The sequence below is a fragment of the Cervus canadensis genome, chromosome 25 (genome assembly GCF_019320065.1).
Source record: "Cervus canadensis isolate Bull #8, Minnesota chromosome 25, ASM1932006v1, whole genome shotgun sequence".
In the NCBI taxonomy this organism is placed as follows: Eukaryota; Metazoa; Chordata; class Mammalia; order Artiodactyla; family Cervidae; genus Cervus; species Cervus canadensis.
The window spans coordinates 3,912,031-3,927,392 of NC_057410.1; positions in this window are offsets into that span (position 1 = coordinate 3,912,031).

The window sequence follows — 15,362 nt, forward strand, 5'->3', positions numbered from 1 at the left end:
GATGTGATTAGACATTTATAAAGTGAAACATGTCACTCACTCAGGAGTTCAGATTTATTTATTTTGAATAACAAAAATACAACTTTCCATGAAAATTTGATGTAATATAAGAAATTACTCTGAAAATTCAGTTTTCATAATTTAAAAAATTCCAATTGAACTATACCTTCCAGCAGAAATATTCATAAAGTTGTCAGTTTGTGTCAGTAAGTTGCATGAGAAAGATGATAAAATTTCCAGAGAAGGCAAATTTAACATACCATTTATTACAACTTTTCTTAAAGCCATAGTCTAAATATCCTATTTCTCATATTCACATTTCTTAAAATCTAATCCTGATGAGATATGGGTTCATAAGAGTTATAACTATATATGTTTAATAAGTATCAAATTATTTTGATGAAATCTAGTATATCAAAGCAACTATAGTTATTTTGCTATTGTTACGGCAGTAAATGGTGCCTGACTCTTTGCGAACCTGTGGACTGTAGCCCACCAGGCTGCTCTGTGCATGGGATTTCCCAGGCAAGAAGACTGGAGTGGGTTGCCATTTCCTTCTCCAGGGGATCTTCCCAATCCAGGGATTGAACCTGCGTGGCCTGCATTGTCAGGCAGATTCCTTACTGCTGACGCATCAGGGAAGCACTAGAGCTATTTTTACAAAATTCAAATTCCTTTCAAACTCCCTATCAAATGATAAAAAACAATCACTATACACGGACCATGTCTTAGATCAAAATTGTTTGTGGAAGTATTGAGAAATAATAATCTCCCTATTCTCTGCTGTTATTTAGAGGAAGATGTCAAAATTATCTAGAGAATAAAAGATTTACAAATGTTTTTCTACTGTCTACTCTCTTTAAAGGATCACGACATTCCTGGACTAGAATTAGAAAACCTGAATTCTAGTCCCAAATCCTCTTTTACTAGATCACTCAGAATAAATAACTTTACCTTTCTAACTTTCCTCCTTTTACATATAACATGGTGACAGCCACACGGCCCTTAATGCATAAACTCCTTTAGTGGCAAAATTATTTTTAGGGTCAAATCACAGTGTCTATGACCTATTAAAGGAGACGTGGGCATAACCCATGAAAAATTTGCTGTCTCTTTCAATGATAAAGAGGAGAAAACATTATTTTGGATACTGATTCAATTTTTACCTACTTCTGTTAAAAGAGATGAGAATAAAGGCATATGTGTATTTTCTTGAGTGTGTATATATTTAATGGCATAAAAGTAGATAGGTTTTAGTTCTATGTAATGCAGACTATGTAGTTTGGACCACAACTTCCACATAAGACAATTTTAAAGCTATATAAAATATTGACATATTTCCTTAGAACATCAGAGAGCAAACAACAATGACTCTTATTGTTGACCAGTAGCAACAGACAGCTCTCTCTTCAAGAGCAAAAAGGAAGTGAAAAGACTGGAACCATTTACCACAATGGCAACATCAAACATTTTCTATCTAAAAAAAATTTTTTTTAGAATGTGATCTGAAATACAGGTATTCTCACAAAAAACAAAAAACAAAGAATTCATTCCAGCAGATTAATGCTAAAAGAAATTCTATCAGATGATGTTAGTAACGTAGAAAAAAACAAAGAGCATAGAAACTAGCAAACATGTGAGAAAACATTGGTTTATAAGCTAATTACAGGTACAATAAAAATAATGCTTCAAAGCGTCTAAAAGGGATACAGAAGAGATCAATATGAGAGGATCTAGTAACAGATTCATCAATGTGTAGGCAATTTTTGTATGACAAAGATAGCTTTGCATAGCAGTGCATCAATGAATAGTCCCCAAATAATTGAGTATTCACATGGAAAAATAATATTGGACCCTATTTCATATGGCTGATGTTTATGGAATTAAATGCAGAAGAGGAAATAATAGATAATAAACAGTAGAAAAGACAACAATAGACATAATAAAGGAGAGTATCAACATGATATTAGGTCAGGGAAATATTTCTGAAACAGAACACAAAAATAATTGTAAAGAAAAGGTCTACAAATTGGATTACATTAAAGTTAAGAATGTCCATTTGTCAACAGTACCATTAGGGATATAAAAATACAAATCACTAAAGAGAATACAGTTAAAAACATGTAATTGACAAAAGGCTTATATCCAGAACATAAAGAATATCTACAAATTCGTAAGAAAAGGACTACCCAATGGAAAAATGGGGAAACTGAGTGACTGAAATATCACAAGAGAATGTGTAATTGGCCATTATATACATGAAATGGTACAACTTCATTACAAATCAGAGTAACTCAAATCTATAATGAAGTGAAACTGAAAGTAAAGTCACTCAGTCATGTCCGACTCTTTGCAACCCCATGGACTATACAGTCCATGGAATTCTCCAGGCCAGAATACTGGAGTGGGTAGCCTTCCCCTTCTCCAGGGGATCTTCCCAACCCAGGGATCAAACCCAGGTCTCCTGCACTGTGGGCGGATTCTTTACCAGCTGAGCCACAAGGAAAGCTCCTATAATGAAGTATCATCATGCAAACACCATAATGAACACAATGTAAAATGCCTGATGATACAAAGAGCTGGAAAGAATGTGGAGCAACAGGATTTCATGCAACGTTTCTAGGAATGTAAACAACTACTTTGGGAAAAAACCTTAAATTCCTGAAAATTATCTACTAAAGTTGAAAATATGCAAAGCCTAAGGCAAGCAAATCTGTTCCTATGTATTTAGCCATGGAAATTGTGGGCATATGGTACATTAGGGAATCAGCATACAAAAAAGTCAATGGCAGCATTATAGGCATAAGCTAAAAGTTCATAAACAGCAAAATAAATAAATATATTTAGATTTATTCTTTCAATGGAATCAAGTAAAGTGAAAAAAGTGAACAGGACTATAACATTATTGGTAAATTTATAACAATGCTGAGCAAGAGATGTCAAATATAGAAGAAATACAGACTGTATGATTTAATTTATGCAAAATTTAAAAATAGCAAAAACTAAGTTATAGTGCTTAGGAATGCATTTTGGGGGTGTAGAAATTGTACAGGAAAACAAGGAAGTGTTTACATAAAAGTCAAGAAGGGGAGGTGAAGAGTTGAAAGTAGCAAGTGGGGAACTTCTGGGAACTCATAATGTTTTCCTGACCTGGGTAGTTTAATTGCTGGTCACTTTTTAATAATTTGAAACTGTGTACATTTATGTTTTTTTGTGTGTGTGTAACTACCACATTTTAGAAAGATGAACATTGTAATAGGAACAGCTGCACTCTGGAAATGAAACACAGACAAAAAGCTGAAATTATGTAAAGAATAAGAAAACAAGGGAAATCAAGAAATTATATGACATATATTTCAAAGGAGATGGATAGATCTAAAAAGGTAAATTAATACTTTGTTTGAATAAACATTTAAAACACCCTTAAGATGTCACAGGAAAATTATAAGACATATTTTCAAATCTCAACTTTCTAATTTATGCTTCTTAACTTCCCAGTAATAAATATACACAAAGAAGACCCTGCAGTCTCTGTATGCATCCAAGAAAATTAATTGCCTTCCACAATGAAAAAGGATTACTGGGAAGTAGAATGAGAGAGGGAAATATAAGAAGCTACAACTGGAGATAAAGGGTTTATGACATTAATATTATTTTTAATGGTAAATGCAAATTAGGATAATAAAGAATCATGATTTTGTGATGAAGTAGTGTCTGGAGGAAAAATCTTAGACCATTAACGTGCTATCTAAAGCTGACCAGAGAAGGTAAAATACATTTAATAAAATAGGCAGAGATAATGATGAAAGAGGACAAAGAAAATTTGCATATTATATTTTTAAGAGCTAGTTATATGGAATTAGCACAAAGTACATGTGGAAATTCTATCCATTTCTTCAGGAAGAAAATAATTATAAATATATATAATATTAAATTTCCTTTTACAATAAAAAGTGTAAACATTAATTGAAATTGAAAGAGGAAATAATATAATAAAGTGAGCAGTGAAGTGAACATTGTTCAGTCATGTCTGACTCTTTGCAACCCCATGGACTATACAGTCCATGGAATTCTCCAGGCCAGAATACTGGAGTGGGTAGCCTTTCCTGTCTCCAGGGGATAACCGAGGGATCGAACCCAGGTCTCCAGCATTGCGGGTGGATTCTTTACCAGCTGAGCCACCAGGGAAGACCAGAGTGAGTAGTAAGGGCTCTTAATAAGAAAATGGACTCAAGATGGAGTCAAGTACGCTAAGCTTCACCTCACCAAACTGAGGCTTACTTACAGTTTCTACACTCCCCCAAATAGACTGTTAAACTATCCGGAGCCACCAAATCAGCACAAGTGAGTTAATCTGCCTCACAGTCTCCTAGCCGTGCTTCAAAGGAAGGTAACTTAGCAATAAGCAACCCACTTTTTTTGCATAGTGTAACTTCCTTGTTCCTGCTCCCTTCTGCTTATAAAAGTCTTTCACTTTGCATAGCTCCTCAGAGCTCCTTTCTATTTGCAAGACTGGAATGTGCCCCAATTCATGAATCATCGAATAAAGCCAATAGCATCTCTAAAATTTACTCAGTTGAATTTCTTTAGAAGGGCCAAAGAAGAAAATTTTATCTTCCAAGGAATCAACCTCTATCTTTTCTTACCTTCATTATTTCTAATTAAGGAAAGAATTCCTTATTTAAGGGGTTTCTGCTCCTCCCCTACTCTTTAAATGTACATATTTCCCACACTTCCATCCTCAAGCCTCTTCTGTCTCTGTTTTCTGTGGTAACCTCATCCTTTCTAGTGATTAAAATTAGTTACATATCATTGATTTCCCAAACACGGTCCTTATTTCTGTTGTTCTACTTTTCTACTGGACATTCCCACCCAATGCCTCAATTTTCCATTTCCAAAAAGGAACACAAAACTTTTTTTTTAAGTCAGAATTAATGCCTTCTTTTGGCAAATATCAAGGTTATCCATGTAGTAATCCAATTAGAAATTTTGAAAATTTCCTTAACTCTTTATTTTCCTTTGGCAACATTTTCAGCCTCCTCATGTGCATGCCCAAAGATCATCCTCATCATCACCATCACCGACACCATCGTCATCCATCTCCAAGCTCTTCTGGTCTCTAGAATGCTGCCAAATTTCGCTTATTAAAAGCAGCCCTGAATATATAATGTAGTTGCCCACTTAACAGTCTCTACTACTCCATAATTCTTCCACTTGACTCTAAGGAAATTTTTAATGCAACATATATAAATCTAGCTTTATATCTAATTTTATTCTTTGTTTATATGTCTATCTCCATCAAACTGCAAATTCTTCAAGAGTCAATCATAGGCTTCAATCCTTAGAGCAATCAATATTGAATGCAATAAATATTTATGGAATAAATGCTACTCACTATAAATTCAGCATGCTTAAAAGCAGGAATTATTAACCAAAGGTCCTTGGATCCCCATGGGATACAGGAATATAATTTATGAGTCATCAAACTTGGATCAAAAAATATATACTAATTTTTAAAAAAACATATACTTAATTTTCACTAACCTCTGATGAAAGTGAGCATTGTCTTCAAACCAAGCTACAGTAATATCTACAACTTTAACAGAGATTTACTCATATCAGATATTTATTGTAGATATATTAAAATATCTTTAAGACCATATTGACTTTGGAATTTGGAAATTATTAGATCCAAGTTTTACCATCCTTTGTAATATGTTAACAAACACACGTACATATATTAATGTATACTGATTTTAAATATTTTGGTAAATGTTTTCTATAACATTTTCCTTGATAACCCCATGCATTTAATTTCATTTATTTAAACCTGAGACAGAAGGGCTCCATGGGCTTCAACAGATACCCAAATGGTTAACGACACCAAAAATCTTAGGAAACCTTGTTTTAAAATGAAGTGAATATAACACACCACTAAAGCATTTATTTTAATTCTTCTATTAGATAAGCAGTTCATATACTAGAAATCACTAAAGATGAACCAGCAAACAGTTGAGAAAAAACAAACAATACAGAAAAACAACCGAAAGACTATGCGAAGGCCAACAGCACAAGCAGGAAGGAGCGGAGTCAATGTCAAAGACTGGACAAGGAGACAAATAGGCATGGATAAAAAGTGTGCTAAAATATAGAACTTAAAACATAAGAATGTAAGTAAGGACCGAAAACTCCTGTGTAATGAAAACAATTAGAGATTGAGCTATTTGCTTAGAATAGCAAAGTCTGCTGGAAAATGCAAAAGACAAAGGTATTACCACAGATAATGACTTAGCAAGATGAAAATACAAACAGTTTTGAATCACTTATGAAGAATACAGGTGAAGACCAAGAAAAAAAAGTGAAAAGCAAAATAAGACAAAACAAGTAAACATAGATATCATTGACACTGGTTGCCAAAAACCTAGTTATAATTATATATACAGGAATATCATATTTTACTGTGCTTTGCAAATATTGAGGTTTTGACTATTTTAAGCTTTATGGAAACCTTGAATTAAGCAAGTGTATCAGCACCATTTTTCTAACAGTATTTGCTATTATCTGTGTTGTTACAATTGTTTTGGGAGGTCACAAACTGCCCACATAAGATGGCAAAAATCAGTAAATGTGAGTGCTCTCACTGATCCTTAAACTAGCTGTTCCCTTATCTCTCTTGCTCTCTTCAGGCCTCCCTGTTCCCTGAGACACAGTAACACTGAAATTAGGCCAATTAATAGCCTTACAAAGGCCTCTAAGTGTTCATGTAAAATGAAGACCCTCATGTCTCTCGCATTAAATCTAATGCTAGAAATCATTAAGCTTATTGAGGAAGGCATGTTGAAAGCAGAGACAGGCTGAAAGTTGGACCTCTTGTGCCAAATAGCCAAGTTGTGAATACAAAGGAAAAGTTCTTAAAGGAAATTAAAAATGCCCCCACTGAACATACAAATGATAAGAAAGCAAAATAAACTTATTGCTATATGGAGAAAGTTTAAGTGGTCTGGATAGAAAATTAAACACTTCAAACCATATTCTTAAACCAAAACCTTACTCAGAGCAAGGCCTTAACTCTCTTCAAATCTATGAAGGTTGAGAAAAGTAAAGAAGCTGCAAAAGTATAAAGCTAGCAGAACTTGGTTCATGAGTTTTGAGGAAAGACACCACTTTCATAACATAAAAGTGCAAGGTGAAACAGCAGATAACCATGTAGAAGCTGCAGTAAGTTAGTCAGGATATCTAGCTCAGGTAATTAATGAAAATAGCCACACTAACCAACACAGTTTCAATGCACACAAAACAGACTTACATTGGAAGACAGATGCCATGTAGGATTTTCATAGCAAGAGAGGAGAAGTAAGTGCCTGGCTTTGAAGCTTCAAAGGAGAGATTGACACTTTTGTTAGGGGCTAAAGCGTTTGGCTTCCCTGGTGGCTCAGAGGTTAAAGTGTCTGCCCGCAATGCGGGAGAGCCGGGTTCGATCCCTGGGTCGGGAAGATCCCCTGGAGAAGGAAATGGCAACCCACTCCAGTATTCTTGCCTGGAGAATCCCATGGACAGAGGAGCCTGGTGGGCCACGGGGTCGCAAAGAGTCGGACACGACTAAGTAACTTCACTTTAATGCAGTTGGTGACTTGAAGTTGAAACCAATGCTCACTTAATGTTCTGGAAGTCCTAGGGTCCTTGAGAATTATGTAAACCTACTCTGTACTCTATAAATGGAACAACAAAGCCTGAATAACAGCCCATCTGTTTATGACAGGTTTTGCTGAATATTTTAAGCCCACTGTTGAGACATACTGTTCAGAAAAAAAGGTTTCTAAATATTTCTGCTCACTGACAAGACACCTGGTCATCCAAGAACTCTTATGGAGATGTACAATGAGATAAGCATTGTTTTCATGGCTGTTAGCACAACATCCATTCTGCAGTCCATAGGTCAAGGGATAATTTCAACTTTCAAGTAGTATTATTTAAGAAATACATTTTGTAAGGCTATAACAAACATAGATAGCAATTCTTTTGATATATCTGGGCAAAACTAATTGAAAACCTTTGGGAAAGGATGCACCATTCTAGACACTATTAAAGACCTTAATGATTCATGAGAAGAGGTCAAAATAAAAACATTAACAGGAATTTGGAAGAAGTTGATTTCAACTCTCATGGATGACTTTGAGCAGCTCAAGGCTTCAGCAGAGGAAGTAACTGCATATGTAATGGAAACAGCTAAAGAACTAGGATTAGAAGTGGAACCTGAAGATGGACTAAATTGTTGCAATTTCGTGATAAAATGAACAGACGAGGAATTGCTTATTATGGATGAACAAGGAAAGTGGTTTCTTAAGATGGAAACGACTCCTGTATGGATGTGAGAGTTGGACTGTGAAGAAAGCTGAGCCACTTGATTTGGCTTGAGTTGACATGATGTAGGAAAAATATGAACCAGAGCAAATTCCACTGAGGACAGAGAAAATGTGTGGATTAAAGAGTAAATATGGAGGTTCACCAAGGGGCAGATGTCAGAGAAGACTTAATTATTTGTGGTTTATAGGACTGAACAAATAGTATTACCATTTGAAGAACTACAGAACCTTGGAAGAGACACAGATTAGAGGCTAACAAGTATAGGAGTAGTTCTGGACATGTGAAGTTGGAAGTGCATTTGTGATATTTACGTGGACATATCAGGTCAATTGTTGAATATATAGGCTTAAAATAAATTGAGAAATCACTGGCATACAGATGATAAATAAAGTTTCAGATGTTAGTAAGTTTACTGAAGAAGAGTACATACTACATAACATGAAAAGATGGGGTAGGGCCAAGCTATGAGCAACTCCAACATCTAATTGTAGAAGAAGATGATCCTACAAGACTGAAAATATCTGGCAACAAAGCTGGAGAAGAAAAACAGGAGAGGGCAATATAATGGAAGCCGGTAGAAGAGAGTTTCAAGGAGAGAGTTTACAGGTGTCACATTCTAGTGAGTTCTCAAATAAAACAACTGAAGGATATCCACTGGAGTTAGAAAATAAAGGTAATCAACATTTGCTTCAGGAAAGGGGAAGTGATAAACAGTACACACACTATCAAGGAATAATTAGAGGGAGTCAACAGGGGTGGGACAAAGAACTCCTGCAAAGATTTGCATTGCAAAAAAGCTTAAGCACTGTGTAGAGAAAAGTAGGATCTAATGAGTATTTTCCTTTGGTTCTTTCAAAAGGTAGAGTTCAAGGCAAGTTTAGATGCTGCTGGGAAAGTTTCTATTAACAAGTGGTTTATTGAATGAGCAACATGTCATGGGAAAAAATACACATTCTTTCATATTTCTCTTTTAAAATACAACATGTCAGATTTAACTCTCCCTGTTAAGGACATCTCAGGAAGATCTCACAACTTAACCACCACTCCCAAGAAGTAAGAAGTCAGATTCTATCTTACATTAAACATCCAACTCAGTCAAGTTATAGTTTGTTCTCTTCCTTCAAGTTAGGCCTGTCTTTTTTCCCTGGGGACCTGGTCTGACAAAGATGTAATTTATCCGGTTTTCCTTCACTTGCTTTTCTGCTGTTTGCACTTCCAGGATCAGAGCAGTGATGGAAGGAAAGTAGGCAAAAGTTTTACTTGATTAGTGCTGTTTAATCCGGCCCTGTGTGAACTGTTTTCTGATGTGGGCAAATGCAAAGTGGACTTCTTGCTACATTTCTTCAGCTTCCATCTCCTGGAGGCATGTCAAAGAGTTTCTTAAGTGTGATCCCTTTGAGACAACTCAAGCCCAAGTGCATTCCTTGGCATCTGATTGACTTGTGATGACTTGTGAGGAATCTTATGTATCTCTGGTTTACCCAATGGTGGATGGACAGCTTCAGAAATTAGCACTCTTTCTTTCTCTTCCAGAGAGAAAGTTGTCTCAGGTACTTCACCAGCTCCAGTTCCAGAGATTTACAGGCAGGAAGTAAGTATGTGTTTCTTTGTTTCTATGTTTACATTTAATTCCAAATACTTGATAATCCATGGGGCCCAGCCCTCCCAAAAATACTCCCCCAAACTATTACAGTGTACAATCAAAAGGTCAGAAAAGGGAAAACAAGTGTCCTCTACATTTACAAATTTTTCTATTAGCAAACCTCTATTTAAGTTTGTAGTGTTTCCTTTAATCTATGTCACTGTGTCCATTTTGTGATTTTGCAGTGAGTTCTTCAAAGATGTATCCAGTCATTTTTTTCCAGAATTCTTTTACTACTAGAATAATGGATCACATCATGTTAATAAAGCCAGTCAAGAGGAGAGGTTGACTAGATAGCAGAAAGAGAGCACAACAGATATGTCGGACTGACAAGAAAGTTCTAAGTCCATGGAATGATTCAGCTCAGAAAGCCAGGATCATTCACCAGGGATTAGACACAAATATTCATTTGTTTTTTTTTTAATTGTGGATTGCATTCTACTGGTATCACAAGGCTTTTGAATATAAGACCTCTAAATTGAAAGATTCAAATCTGTTCTTTAAAACAAAAATAAAACAGGGGAGGGGGGTTATGTGGGGGGAGTGAGAGTGAATTAAGGGAATAATTTAAAGGAAGCAGAGAATGGTTATCCTTAATAAGGCACAGACAGTTGGAAAAGAGAAGAGAAGGTAGATTCTGGAGAGATCGTGGAGTTACAAATGCCAGGTCCTAATGACCAGAGGAATAAGAGTAAAGAAATAGCCTTAGCTAAAGGCAGTGGTCGGAATAGGGAAGCTCAGAGTGAGTTCTGTGAATCATCCGAATGTTACACATTATTTAACTGATACTGGAATAGAGTAAGCTTTACAATGTGGTATAAGTTTCTGCTGAATAGCAAAGTGAATCAAGTTATATGCAGACATGCATTGGCTTTTTCTAAGATCCCTTTTCCATCTAGGTCACCACATGGCACAACAGTTTCCCGTGCTATATACTCGGTCCTCATGAGTTATCTATTTTATGTATACTAGTAGTGTATATATGTCAGTTCTAATCTCCCAGTTCATCCCACCTTGCCTTCCCCCTTTGGTAACCACAAATTTGTTCTCTATATCTGTGACTCTGTTGCTGCTTTGCAAGTAACTTCATCTATACCATTTTTCTAGATTCCACCTATAACAAATATTATAGAATATTTATCTTTCTGACTTACCTCACTCTGCATGACAATGTCTAGGTCCATCCGTGTCACCACAAATGGCATCCTTTCATTCTTGTAAAATTATTTTTTCTTTTATTTTTAGTTGGAGGATAATTACTTTACAGTATTGTGTTAGTTTATGCCACAAAGAGAGCGCTAAGTCTTGTTGGACTATTGCGATTCCATGAACCATAGCCCAGCAGGATCCTCTGTCCATGGGATTCTCCAGGCAAGAATACTGGAGTGGGTTGCCATTTCCTTCTCCAGGGGAACCTCCTGACCCAGGAATTGAACCGAGGTCTCCTGCATTGCAGGCAGATGCTTTACCAACTGAGCTACATGGGAAGCCCATTTATGCCATACATCAACACAAATCAGCCCCAAGTATACATATGTCTTCTCCTTGAACTTTCCTCCTACCTCCCATCTCAACCCTCCAGGTTGTAACAGGGTACCAGGTTTGAACTCCCCACATCATGCAGCAAATTCCCACTGGCTGTTTGTTTTACCTGTGATAATGTATACGTTTCAGTGTTACTCTTTCAGTTCGTCCGTCCCCCTCCTTTCCCCACTGTGAACACAGTCTGTTCGCTATGTCTGCATCTCTACTGCTGCCCTGCAAATAGGTCACTTGTACCATCTTTCTAGATTCCATATATGTGTGTTAGTACATTTCATTCATTTTTATGGCTACCATATGATCCAGAAATCCCACTCCCGGGCATATATCAAGAGAAAACCATAATTCGAAAGGATGCACGTACCCCGATGTTTATTGTAGCACTATTTATCATGGAAAGCGTATGGAAGCAACTGAAATGTCTATGGGCAGAGGAACGGATAAAGAAGATGTGGTATATATAGACAATGGAATATTCCTTAGTCATAAAAAAGAACCAAATGTTATGAATTTAAACTGGTTTTGTCATATGTGAGCTATGAATTTAGCTGCAAATATTACCTTTCTGAGTCACAGAATCTTTAAAATTTAAATCACTTTCATAGTGACTTGAAGGCTCTAAGTTCACACACACACACACACACAAATATATCTAATTCCTACCTCATTTCACTTTTCTCCACGTCAAAAGGCAATTTTCTTCCTGCTTTTAAAGGTCCTATTCAAAAGTTTTTTTTTTTAAAGCAAATAGACAAATGGTATTTGCCTGGCATGATTCTACCTTGCTTTACAAATATTGGCTCTTCCAATTTTCACAATGACCCTATAAAGCAATTGTTATCACCTATATATTGCAGATGAAGAAATCAAGCCCCTGAGATGCTCAAGATCATGCAGCTGATAAGTAAGAGTTTAGATTTGAATCCAGTGTGTCTGTGCTTATAATTAGGACACTGTACTCCGCTACTTCTCTCTCCTATAAGAAGCCGTTCTTGATTCTTTCACCCACAAAAAATTGTTCCACCCACTCTAGTCTGAATTGCTTTCCTGCTTAATCTGGACTCCTGTGCTGGCAGTTTCTTTCTACCTTGAGTTATAACTATTAATATAAATGTTCTAACTAGATTATCTACTAAATTCTCTGAGATAAGGACCACTTTTCATTCATCTTTGTACCTATGACCTAAAAGAGCACAGTATTATATAGTGTGTGGGGTAACATTACAAACCCTAGAATCAGACAGACTTGAGTAGCGTGGATATTACTGAGTCACTGTGTGACTTCAGCACGGTCCTAAGACTCACACCTTTCAGTTTCCTTACTTGCAAAAGTGAGAAAAAGTCTTTTGTTTATGAGGACTGGATAGATAATGCGTAGAAACATTTTAACATAGTTCTTGATACACAGTGAGCACCCATGAAATATCTATTGTTTCCAATTTTGTTGCACATAAAACCTCAGCAGATTTTTATTGAATTCTGTTTTTGAGATTACATATGGAGCTGGCTGGTAAAAAAAAAAAAAGCACAGAAGATGCCTCCCCTATTTAAAGTCACAGGAGAAGGGTCTTAAAATATAATTGCAATCAAATATTTCTACTTTCAGGTATGTTGATTAGTCAACATTCAAACTTTAACTTGTCAAGAACAGCTGTCAAGTATTACCCAGTAGTTTATTCTTATGAGAATAAAAATTATGTTCATAAGATTATCAGATAGGAAAGACACAGGGCAAGTTTTGCTTGAAAATTTACCCAGAATACTGAAGCCTTTCCATCTGTAAAAGAAATAATATATCAAAACTCAAGATTAAGGCTAATTATTTTGTAATTTAGAAAATGAAAACAAATATTACGCCTAATTGTTCAAATTAAATCAACCGGGACTGAGAATGAATGGGCTTATGAGCTGTTTGTTGTTCTAAATGGCACCAAGAAAACCAGATGTTTTCTATGAAATAGTAGCTGATAATTATTTTCATCCAGCCCTAAATTACAGACTTTGTACATTGCCCTCTATGGATTCTTATGTGGAAACACTTAATGAAGGATGTTATGACTCAATAAGGCAAATAGTAACTGCGTACTTAAATTTCTTTTCTCGACTATGGAAAGGTAGAGGAACATATGATTTCCCTAATCTCCAAATAACACTCTCCTATTATATTTATTTCTGACTGACTGGGAAAATATTACATGCACTACAAATTGTTGCTATAATGGAATTGCAGACATTCAATGTCTGTATTTTTTTCTTGAAAGGGCTTCCCAAAAGAAAAGCTTTTGTATTACATTTGGTGGGGAAGAAGGGCATTGCTTTAAGTGAACCTGAATACTATTGAAAATGACACACAGGTGGTTTCTCCCTAACGATTTCTAATCCTTCACTTTCATTGGAAGATTTTAACAGCAATAAAAATGATACTGATGCCTTTGCAAAGGATAAAATGCTGAGGGGGGAGTAACACTAGAGATAGGGCATTCATGTCAAAGAGTATGCAGGTATAATCACGCAGGTATAGCTTGATGAAGTCTTGAATTAGGATCAGTTTCTATTATATAAAAATAAACTTTTATCCTTTTAAATTTTTAGTTCAAGTCCAGTAGTAAAGGTTTTTCCTGTTAAATGGACCCACTGTTTAATGAAGCAGTAAGCCATTTAAATCCGAAACTTATAGGAAGAAAGTAGGTGATATACTCAGAGCCACTAGAGTTGAAACATAAACTCATTTGATTTCATGAGTCCTGAAGCCTCCAGGTGATTACTCAGTTCAAATGGGAATCTCTGAGAACCTTAAAGCAATGAACTCTGAGAAAGAAGGAGCTAGCTTGACTGATTGGAAAAGGCAGAAGATAAAGCCCCAGAGCTAGGTAATATGGAAGTGGGATTAACACATCATGTCATGCAGCAGCAGAAATGCCCCTCAGGTGAGGATCAGATGTTCCAGAAAATGCAAGGGAGCCATTTCCTGAGGGTTTACCCTGTTGAATTGGAATCAGCCTAAAATTTCAGGCATGATGGTGAAAGAGGATAAAGTGTCAAGAGAAAGAATGAAGGTTGCAGATTTTATCAACAAGGCAGTCGGGTAAAAGGAACTTGAGCTCACCTGCTCTCCTGAACCCACCAAAATCACAACCAAATTCTGAAAAACCATCAATAACAAAAGACTGGAGCCTACCAAAAAGATATTCCATACCCGAAGATATAGGGAGCAAACCCAAGAAGACAGGAGGGGGTGCACTCGTGATATACTCCAATCCCACACCACGCAGGCGGCTGACCCACACATTGGAGAACAATTTTATCGCAGAAGTTCTCCCACAGGAGTGAGAGTTCTGAGCCCCAGGTCAGGCTCCCCAGCATGGGGGTCTGACAGTGGGAGCAGGAGCCCCCCACCCCCAGAGCATTTGCTCTGAAGGCCAGCGGGTCCTAAGAGCAGACGCTCCACAGGGCTGAGGGAAGCAGAGATGCCACTCTTGGAGCCTGCACGCAAGCTCTCAGGGCAAAGGCAGTGACTTCCCAGGAGCCTGGGCCAGACCCACCTGCTGGTCGTGGAGGACCTCCTGGGGAGCAGCAGGCTGCTGTGGCCCACTGTGGGGATGAGGACACGGTGGTGGACATACTCGGGGAACACTCATCAGCTTGAGCTCTCCTGGAGGTCCCTATTTTGGCAACAAGGCCTCATCTCGCCCTGGAGAGGATACGGTTCTGGGATGCCGGAAGGCAAACAACCAGTTAGGAGAGAACTCAGGACCCATCAGCAGACTGGCTGCCTGAAGACTAAAGAGCCCACAGCTGCCTCTGGACATGCCCC